Source organism: Mobula birostris, chromosome 13 (assembly GCF_030028105.1).
Source record: "Mobula birostris isolate sMobBir1 chromosome 13, sMobBir1.hap1, whole genome shotgun sequence".
NCBI lineage: Eukaryota > Metazoa > Chordata > Chondrichthyes > Myliobatiformes > Myliobatidae > Mobula > Mobula birostris.
The window spans coordinates 33,599,719-33,609,919 of record NC_092382.1 but is presented as its reverse complement, the minus strand read 5'-3'; the positions used below and the strand labels follow the sequence as shown (position 1 = coordinate 33,609,919).

Sequence of the window (10,201 nt, the reverse complement as noted above, 5' to 3'; positions counted from 1 at the left end):
GAATGACGATTTTCCGTGTTTTGGGCAAATGCAATAATCCGATAGTTACCGCATTATGACGCGCTGATGGCACGCCCGGCTGTGCGCAGCCGCAGATCCGAACACCCTAACGCTTACCCGACACATACACATAGCTGCTCGGTTCGGGAATACCAAACCAACGGCTGAATACCTGAAAAGAAATCGAGTTGACTCTATCAATAATGTTTTGAATGTGGTGGACCATTCCACTGATTCCAATCGCAGAATATAACGCCGCTGCAAAAGACAGTGGCATGTGCCTTTGAGAATTCCTTTCTGTGTGACAGAAACTAAATATTGTACAGCCCAAAGCAGGAATGCATGGAGAGATATTGACAACAGGTCGAATGTTCACCTGGGATGAAATCACTGCTTGCATGTACTTTTAGCTCGGTCAGGAAACCACTTAACAGGTGGAAACTCCTTGCAGCATTCAGCATGTTCCCTTTCTCACAGAATACGGCCGTGTGGCCTAATGGATAAGGCGTCTGACTTCGGTGCTTGACATGGTGGAAGTTATCAGAAGATTTCAGGTTCGAGTCCTGCCACGGTCGTTTTGAAAACCTGGCGGATTCGGTTCCATTCTGTCTCTCACTCCCTGCAGCCAACTGATTTTCTCAATTCCGCGTGAGGATTAACCGGAGTACTACACCCTCGGTGAAAACGTAATGCCTCATCTTCACAACATATAATATTATGTGGTGTTTCTGCAGACACTTTCATAAACAATTGGTTGGAGCTTCTCAGACGCTCAGGAGGTGCTGCTGGGAAGGTGAAGTTTATTTCCCATTGAGCTCCGTCTCCGAGCACACCTTATCGGTGAGAATTCACCACCCAGCACTGACGGTGCATTCTCCTGTCTCAAACACTCCTCCTCTTCTTGGACTCAGCGCGCTGGTCCTCTGCCTGTTCTGTGATATCTTCATCACTAATTGCCAACAAGACATCAACCGCCTCAGCATCAAAAATCCTGACTTCTCCTCGTACCGTACCCCTTTGAATACGCCGCCCTCCCAAATCTCAACCCCCATTCCCAAATTTACCTTCAATCACGCAGTCAAAGTGCTGCTGTTGTAGAGTGGCGGACTGACCTCTACCTTGCTGAGACAAGGCGGGAACTCTCAGACACATCTTCATCCCTACACCTTGAATAATCCCGACTGGGACGGTCACAGAACTGTCTCCGACATTATCACTGACGTCATCAACTCTGGAGAATCTGCATTCACTGTAGAAAATTCATGGTTCCATTGCCCTGAACTGCTCGCTCTACCTCCTACTCGATTCACAAATCTGATTGTCCAGGTAGGCTCATTGTCTCTGCCTGCTTCTGCCCCACTGATCCTGTGTTCTCAGAGCACCAGTCCATCCTATGTCCTATACTCAGTCCCTTCCCACTTGCATTCGCGAACCTTCCCGTGTTCTTGATCGACTCACTAACTTTCAGTCCCCTGGCTATGACCGTCTCATTTTCTCTATGGATATCCAGTCCCGCTATTAAAAGGGCCTTAAAACTCTCCACATTTCTCAAGGAAAGAACCAACCAGTTCCCTTCTATCATCATCATCCTCCGTCTGGCAGAACCAGTCCTCTCCTCAACAGTTTCTCCATCGGCTGCTCCCAATTACTCCAAACTCAATGGGTAGCCATGCACACTCACATGAGTCCAGCTATGTCTCCATTTTCGTTGGCTAAGTAAAACAGTCCATGTACCTGTCATGGTCCAGTCCGTGAAATCGGCATTCCCGTTCACGTTCCGGTTCATCGATCCTTATTCCGGGTTTTTCTTTTTTCCATTGTTCCACTGAGTGCCTTAATCGAGGCACCTGATTCGCTTTTTGGGCTGGCACAAAAATACCTCTGCAAACCAAGGATTGGCTGCTGGACTGTTCCCTTCCCCTCTCCATCTGAATCCCTCACAGTTTCCTCGGCGGTTTCCTCGGCAGTCACCTCGGCAATTATCCTGGGCAGTTATCCCGGCCCTGCGTCCAAGAAAGGGTCCGTGCATTGCGTCCTAGGAGAGTCCCGACCCTGCGTCCTAGAAGGGTCCGTGCATTGTGTCCTAGAAGAGTCCCGACCCTGCATTTTAAAAGTGTCCCGGCCCTGAGCCCTGGAAAGGTCCCTGCCCTACGCCCTAGAAAGGTCCCTGCCCTGCGTCCTAGAAGGGTCCCGGCCCTGCGCTCCAAGGAGGGTCCCGGCTCTGTACGTAAGAGCCTAATCAAGCCGAGTCCAAGAACAGAGCCAAATCTACTCCAAGAGCCACGTCCTGTGCTGGAGCTTCTCGTCCTGTGCCGGATTTCCTCGTCCTGCGCTGCAGCTCCTCGCCCAGCCCAGGAGTCGCCGCCATTCCAGGAAAGTCTACCATTCCATCCCCAGACCATATTTCGGGCATTCTGAACGTCTGTTTTTCTTTCTCCTACCTCCATCCAGGCGGAGGGATGCTCGCAATCGCGTTGGCCACTTGCGTAGGTTATAGAAGACGCAGAAGTATAAATCAGCCTTTAGGAAGAAGACACCAGATATGTCGGCAACAGTGATGTGGTCGCGGGTTCGTAGGGCCGACCACTGAATTGCTTCGAGGCGATAGACAGAAATAAAATGACCCAGGTCTCATAAGATAATCTGAATGTCACAATGCTTATAAAGACACGGAGAACGCGTGTTTACCACAGAGTCATTCAGAGTCCAGAGTGTTCCTTAACCAGAAGCACTGGGTGAACAAAGGATCTGCAAAATGCTGAGCGGTGGATTCGTGGCAATATCTATCACATTTACTCATTATTATTATTATTTATCTATAGGTTTTGTTTTATGTTTTGCTTGTTTGATAGTTGTCTATTGCTGTGTGCAGCGTTTTATCAGCTTCCCTGGTGGTCTAGTGGTTAGGATTCGGCGCTCTCACCGCCGCGACCCGGGTTCGATTCCCGGTCAGGGAATCAAAATATTGCCTGCTGTAATTTAATGTGCTAATTTTAAATTATAGTGTGGATTAGCTTGCTTCCACTAGAACCCCATTCCTGTCTATGCTTAATCTGCATTGGGCTGATTCAGCACCACAAAATATAGGAGCAGAATCAGGCCTTCTGGCATATCGGGTTTGCTTCGACATTTCCTCTGAGCCTCCTTCTCCTGATTTTGTGTCATTTCATGCCCTGATCAATCTAGAATCTATCGATCTCGGACACTTATACAAAAAGACTTGGACTCCACAGGGGGCCTGTGGCAACAAATTCGACAGATTCATCGCTCTATGGCTAAACAACTCACTCCTCATCTCTGTCCTAAAAGGACGCTCTTCTATCTCGAGGCTGCGTCCTTTGGTCTTATTTTCTCCCACCACAGGAAACATCCTCTCAACATCCGACCCATCAAGGCCTTTCACCATTCGATAGGTTTCAATGAAGTCACCACGCAACCTACTGAATTCCAGTGAATGCGGGTCCGGCGCCAGCAAACGCTCTTCATATCACTAGCCATTCCATCCGAGCATCATTCCCCTGAACCTCCTTTGAAATCTCCCAAGCTTCAGCAATAATTTCTCAGGTAAAGGAACTAAAACTGCTTACAATACTCCAAGCGAGGCCTCACCAGTTCTTTGTATAGTCTCTGAATTACATCCTTGCTTTATATTGCTTTGTACATCAGTCACTGAAAGCAAGCATGCAAGTACAACAGGCAGTGAAGAAAGCTAATGGTATTCTGGCCTTCATAACAAGGGGAATTGAGTATAAGAACAAAGAGGTCCTTCTGCAGCTGTATAGTGCCCTGCTGAGACCACATCTGGAGTACTGTGTGCTGTTTTGGTCTCCAAATTTGAGGAAGGACATTCTTGCTATTGAGGGAGTGCAGCATAGGTTCACAAGGTTAATTCCCGGGATGGCGGAACTGTCATATGTCGAAAGATTGTAGCGACTGGGCCTGTATACTCTGGAATTTAGAAGGCTGAGAGGGGATCTTATTGAAGCATATAAGATTATTAAGGGATTGGACACGCTGGAGGCAGGAAGCAAGTTCCCGCTGGTGGGTGAGTCCAGAACTAAAGGCTACAGTTTAAGAATAAGGGGTAGGCCATTTAGGACGGAGCTAAGGAAAAACTTTTTCACACAGAGAGTGGTGGATATATGGAATGCTCTGTCCCAGAAGGCTGTGGAGGCCACGTCTCTGGATGCTTTCAAGAAAGAGATTGAGAGAGCTCTCAAAGATGGCGGAATCAAAGGTTATGGGGATAAGGCAGGAACTGGATACTGATTGTGGATGATCAGCCATGATCACAGTGAATGGCGGTGCTAGCTCGAAGGGCCGAATGAACTACTCCTGCACCTATTGTCTATTGTCTATTATCTACTGTTTATATTCTAGTCCTATTGAAATGAAAGCGAACATCGCTAGCGCCTTCATCACCACAGATTCAACCTACAAATTAACCTTTGGGACATTATGGTGCAGTTGTGTACGTCGCAATGGGAGGCCTGTACAAGGACTCCCAAGGATTTTAGCTTCTCAATTTTATTGCTTGCAATATCTCTCCTTTTAGAAAGCGTGCTCCTTCTTTTTTGATAGCAAAGCGTACGACCATGTATCTCCCTGCACTGCATCCCATCTGCCACTCCCTTGTCCATTCTCCCAGCCTAAGTTCTTCTGTACCCTCTCTACCTCCGAGAATGACCTCCTGCTCGCTTCGCTGTGAAGAATCTGTACATGGGTGAGCGGAGTGATTCGACCATTCCAGGTTCCAGGTGCCTACAGTGGAACTGTTGGAATGTTTCATTAATTTCATCTGCTTTACCGGTGAGTTCAAAAACCGTTTCATGACAATATTCTGTGCCCATTTAGCGCTCGTGTAAGCTTCTTCATCTAATCTATTTGACATCTGTCTACTTGTGCACCAGCAGGACACGTTTAATTAGAAAGAGGACAGTCAACGCACCAGTGTCTACTCTGATTCTGACTATTGGTGGTTGATCGAAGTCTTCTTGTTTACACATTCGTCCCGGCGGTGAACGCATCACGGGATGACATTGTTCGGCATTGCCGGTAAGAAATGAAAAGTGAGTCAGAGACAATATGGTTATTCAGCAATATGACTGCATCTCCATCGCCTGATCACAGCGGTAGTCGGCTTAGTAACCAAGCATTCTTCTTTGCCATTGCCTTCCATATCATGTCTGTCCAGTGATATCTGACATATTCCACTGATACGAGTCGTGAAGGAATTGTGAATTGATACAGGCTCTTTGACTCAAAGAACCATTCCGACCACCTTCCCACCAGAGTAAGTCCCAGTTTCCTGCGTGCGGACCATATTCCTCTAGGGCCCGCCCTTCCGTGAAACTGTTCTACCTGCCTGATCTACTTCTGGCAGCTCATTCCACATATCCACTGAACTCTTCATGGAAACGTTGCTGCCCACGTTCCTTTCAAATATTCCAATTTCAAATAATTTGGTCTCTTTTGCACAGAAAAAAAAGGCTGTTAACATTCATTTTATCTCTGTTTTAAATCTCATTCTCCTCGTCTTGGAATGAACAAATGACAGGCTTGGACAAATTCTTTATATAACCCAGTTCTTGTCCTGTAAACGTCATTGTATAACTTACTTGCATTGTTTTCAGTTTAGTAGACTATTTTCCATAATAGAAAGTTCCAAAACTCTAAATGGCACTCTATCCACAAACTCAACAACGACCTATCATAATGTCTTACTTTTCGTTGCTTCCTGTTGTCCTGAATGAGGAAGGCCGGAATGAGAAAAGGCTTTTCACTACACTTCCGAAATCAGTGAACAGTGAGCCTGTGCCTCTGGGTCCCTCGTATCAACTGTACTCCGGAATGCCCTGCCATTTACAGCACACGTGCTTTGCAAGTTTTATTTCCAAAGTGTACGACATTATACTTATCTGCGTTGGAATCCATTTACAACACATCCGCCACTTCTTTAATTGAACCAGCTACGCTTGTAATCAAGAGTAATCTCCCTCAGTATCAACAGCACCGCCTAATTTTGTGTCATGCAGAAACGTCCTGATCAGGACGCGACTTTGCATCAAAATTAGCGACATAAATAAGGATTAACGCACAACAGTGACACACCGAGCTGACCACCACACATCCTCACTTGCGCCCTTCAGTTCCCTCCCAACTCCTTCCCCATTCTTAGCTCTCCACTCCAGTCATCAACTCTCTACCTTCAGTTCAGCGGCAGTGTGTGGGTCGGAATTGTGTACTATCTCCTATCGTCCAGAGATGTTACCTGACCCGCTGTCCACTATCCCTGCAGCGATTCCTTATTTGTTCTGTATGACATTCGTTTGACAAGGAGAAAATGATTTTGAAAAAAAAAAATCGCAGGTGCAGTCTCAATAAAACCCGAAATAACTGTGTGAGGTCTTACAGGCAATAACTTACAATAAATACAATGTATAATTTGATCTTCATCACGACTCACTGAACCTCAATCCCTCGCCTATTAAACACACTCAGTGATGCTGTCTCTCTGTAGAAGAAGGTGACCATGTATTTCCCATATTGGACGCCAGTCGTAATCACTCAGTTTGACTTCATCACCTTGACTCACCTGGACCGGTTCATCACTGCTCAAATCTCAGTGAGTATTGCCTGGTTCAGTCGAGTTTATTGCCGTGTGCCCAGGGACGGTGAGGTACAGGTACAATAAAAAACTTGCAGCATCATTGCAGGCTCGAAGAGACAGAGAGCCCGCAAAACATAAATCATACAGTTCTGCATTATTAACAAAAGCTAGATATAAATCTTGTGCCGTTTTCAGACTTGGAAATTATTCCTCGGGCAAACTGATTATATAGATTGGGAACAACTGATCTCCCATCGGTCCCTATTATATCCATTGAGTTAGCAAGAAATGCTAAAGAAATGTCTGTTTATTCCCTTTCTTTAAACACACAGACAACAGGGAGAAGGGCAAGGCTCTAATCCTCTTCAGCCAGCCCTGACATTCAATAAGGTCAGGCTGGTCTAAGCTTGCTGTCAATCCTACTCCCCATACCTCACTTGCCGGTCATATGTTCTCCACCAAATCTTCTTCCGTCTCCCTAGGTGAGAGGAGGTAATCTTCTGTCGTCCGCCTTTATTTCTACGCCCTGACAACGCCCCCAGCTTCCGATAGAAGCATATGGATATAAATGTTAAAAAAACGCGACATTGTTCTGAGATTTTGCTCAGGATTAAGAGGACTTTGGGGAGGCAGAGCCAGTCAGGGTCTGTGGGAGAGAACAACCCCTGGGTGAAACCGTTTTCCGCCATTGGTTAACATATTAGATTGACATCTGCACACACCAATGGCAGCCAGGTATGGTGCATGTCTTTGACGAGGGTTGGCTTGTGGGTTGTTGTCTGATGACGGGAGTGTGCACAGTCGCTACACCCCACCAGTCACAACCGGCGAGGGTGATATTGACGGAAAATTAGCGAACCAGATTATGTACGGCAATGTACGGTCGCTCGCTGGTCAAGAGTGCAATGGAGATTCTGCAGAGCGAGTGACATGAAACTGCGAAAGCTCTTCCCTTTCATGGACCCGTCGGCCCTGTTCAGCGACTGAGTCATAATCTCAAATCCCCCTCCCACCCTCGGCTGAACAATATTTCTTATTGAAAGGAGTAAATATTTTATTGGTTCAAACTTCAATACTTTTTCAGCTAAAATTCACATGGTGGTCCTATCTTAACAGAGCACTGAACCAAAGTTCCGGGAACAGATTTATTGGAAAATCGCTACTCCTTCATGTCTTGTTACCTGTTCGCCCCTACGTTGCCGCACCAGTTCACGTCTCCTACCCTATACTCAACCCCAGCTGTGTCGTAAAGGAATATCTATAAACTTCCCACCCCAAATACGCAGTCCTTTCACTGAGCACAAACATCGATTATTGATTGCTGAACGCTTGCTTCAGCCTTGAGAGGAGAGTGTGGGAGTGAGAAGGAAAGAAGTATGTGCAGAGAAGAAAGGGGAAAGAGAGAGAGAGAGAGAGAGAGAGAGAGAGAGAGAGAGAGAGAGAGAGAGAGAGAGAGAGCGAGAGAGAGAGAGAGAGAGAGAGAGAGAGAGAGAAGAGAGAGGGGCGGGAGAGAATGTGTCTGAGTTTGTGTATGTTACAGAGACGGATAGAGAAAGAGTGAGACATGGAAGTGAAGCTGGGGAGAGAGTCGCATCGTAGACAGGGCAAGAGAGATAAGCGGGGGAGTTTGAAAGGCAGTGGAAGAGAGAGAGTTACACTGCAATTTACCAATTTCATGTTCACTTTGGGCCATCGTTTTCCTCATAGTGTTTTCTTGACCATCAGAATAGTTCACCCCAGCGAGAAAACGAAATGGTTCTTTCCGTCCCTTCATTTAAAGTCGGAAGCTGGAGGGCTCGTAAGTATTGTCACCGTTCGGACGGAGGAGGGAAATAGTTCATGCGTTTACACATGATCTTCCAACAGAGGGAGCAAGAGAGGGCGCTACGTTATACTTATTGATGTTACTTCTCCGAGTTTCTTCAATTATAAAGACAATTAACTTTAAATTGGTGCCATTAATTCTTAAAATTCCAGAGTTACTGCTGATTTGGATGCAGGAATTCTGCTCAGTGCGATATATCGTCCCCAGTCTACCTGAAGGAAGTAGGTTGGTGAACGAAGTGGGGCGCTCTGTATCCATACAGTTGCAGAACTTACCGACATCAATCGCTCTGTTTCTACCCGAAATCTATTCTTAGATACTCGCTTGTAAAATAACAATGTCGTCGCTAAGTAAACTCCGCGAGAAAGGGTTGTTTAAGATTCCTCACCGAGATTGATCAGAGTCGGAGTGAAAATGAACTCTTGGCACTGAGAATGGAAGAGTATTGAACAGTGTAAGAATCTTAACATTTGCCGCCTGGGTTTGGCAGAGAATGTAGCGTTCAGACAGCAGCCAGGGAGTTATTGACAGGCAGGTGGAGTTCTGGTCCCTCGTGCCTGTAGAGTGAGCACTGCGAGCAGGGCTCGAACCTGCGCGGGGAATCCCCATTGGATTTCAAGTCCAACGCCTTAACCACTCGGCCATCGCAGCTCCATCTATGTTAATCACTCACCGTAGCATTGCACCTGAAGTGATTTATTTTCAGTGATGGAAATGATAAATCACCATTCCAATACAAATAGCATGATTGGACAATTTGGGAATTTGTTTCAGGACAGGTAGGTCAGAACGTGAGTGTAGAGGGATAACACTGGCGTCAGTATCGTCAATGAAGGAGATTTCCACTGCTGGGGATAAAGGTCAGGATTAGAATCAGGGTTATAATGACGGATATATGTATTTTTGTTGTTTTATGGCAGCTGTACCGTGTAACACATATAGAATAATAATATAAGATCATAGGTCCATAAAAAAAAAGAACAGGAACAGGAATTCGCCCCATCGAGTCTGTTTCGCCAATGTAGCAGCGCTGATTTATGATCCCTTCAACCCCATTCTACTGGGCATGGACATTGACGTCCTTAACAAACAAGAAATTATCAATCACTGCTTCAAATACACCCAATGACTTGGCTTCCATAGCCGTCTGTGACATCTAATTCCTCAGATGCGCCACCCTTTGGATAAATATATTCTGCCTCATCCCTGTTCTAAACTATTATCTTTCTATTCTGAGGCCCCGCTCTCTAATCCTAGACTGCCCCACTATAGGAAACACCCTCTGTACTATTTTAAATAGGGATTTCAATATTTCATAGATTTCAATGAGATGCCCCTGCAGTGAGCACAGGCACGGAACTATCAGACTCCCCTCGTTTGAACACGATAACCCATGCGTTCCCGGTGTCTTTCCAGTGAACCTCCTCTGGACCCTCCGAGTGTCTTCTGACCAACGTTTTATATCTGTCAACATTACATTGTTGCTTTTATATTCTACTCCTGAACTGAATGTTAAAATTGCATGTTAAAATTCCTTTATCTATGACTAAGCCTTGAAGTAGGCAAGTAGAGAATACTGCACAAGGTCTCCTTGCACCTCTGGTTTCGGAAAACTATCTTCACATAGAGACGTTTGTTATCTTTTTTCCAAGGAGCATCACCGTACTACATGATGATCTATTGACAAATCTTCGCCCATTCTCCTCAACAGTCTCTTGAATCTTGGAACAGGTTGAAGTCAGGCTACCCAGCATATTATTTCCATT

At 45.9% G+C, this 10,201-nt stretch overlaps 3 non-coding genes across 3 annotated transcripts; 2 read left to right on the top strand and 1 right to left on the bottom strand.

Annotated features, from left to right (window-relative positions):
• Positions 1-482: 482 nt before the first annotated feature.
• On the top strand, positions 483-575 carry trnar-ucg (transfer RNA arginine (anticodon UCG)). Its single transcript has 2 exons — positions 483-519; positions 540-575. It is a non-coding gene; the product is annotated as a tRNA-Arg (tRNA).
• A 2,310-nt stretch (positions 576-2,885) lies between these two features.
• On the top strand, positions 2,886-2,957 carry trnae-cuc (transfer RNA glutamic acid (anticodon CUC)). The gene has a single exon. It is a non-coding gene; the product is annotated as a tRNA-Glu (tRNA).
• Positions 2,958-9,004: 6,047 nt separating this feature from the next.
• On the bottom strand, positions 9,005-9,086 carry trnas-uga (transfer RNA serine (anticodon UGA)). The gene has a single exon. It is a non-coding gene; the product is annotated as a tRNA-Ser (tRNA).
• Positions 9,087-10,201: the final 1,115 nt, after the last annotated feature.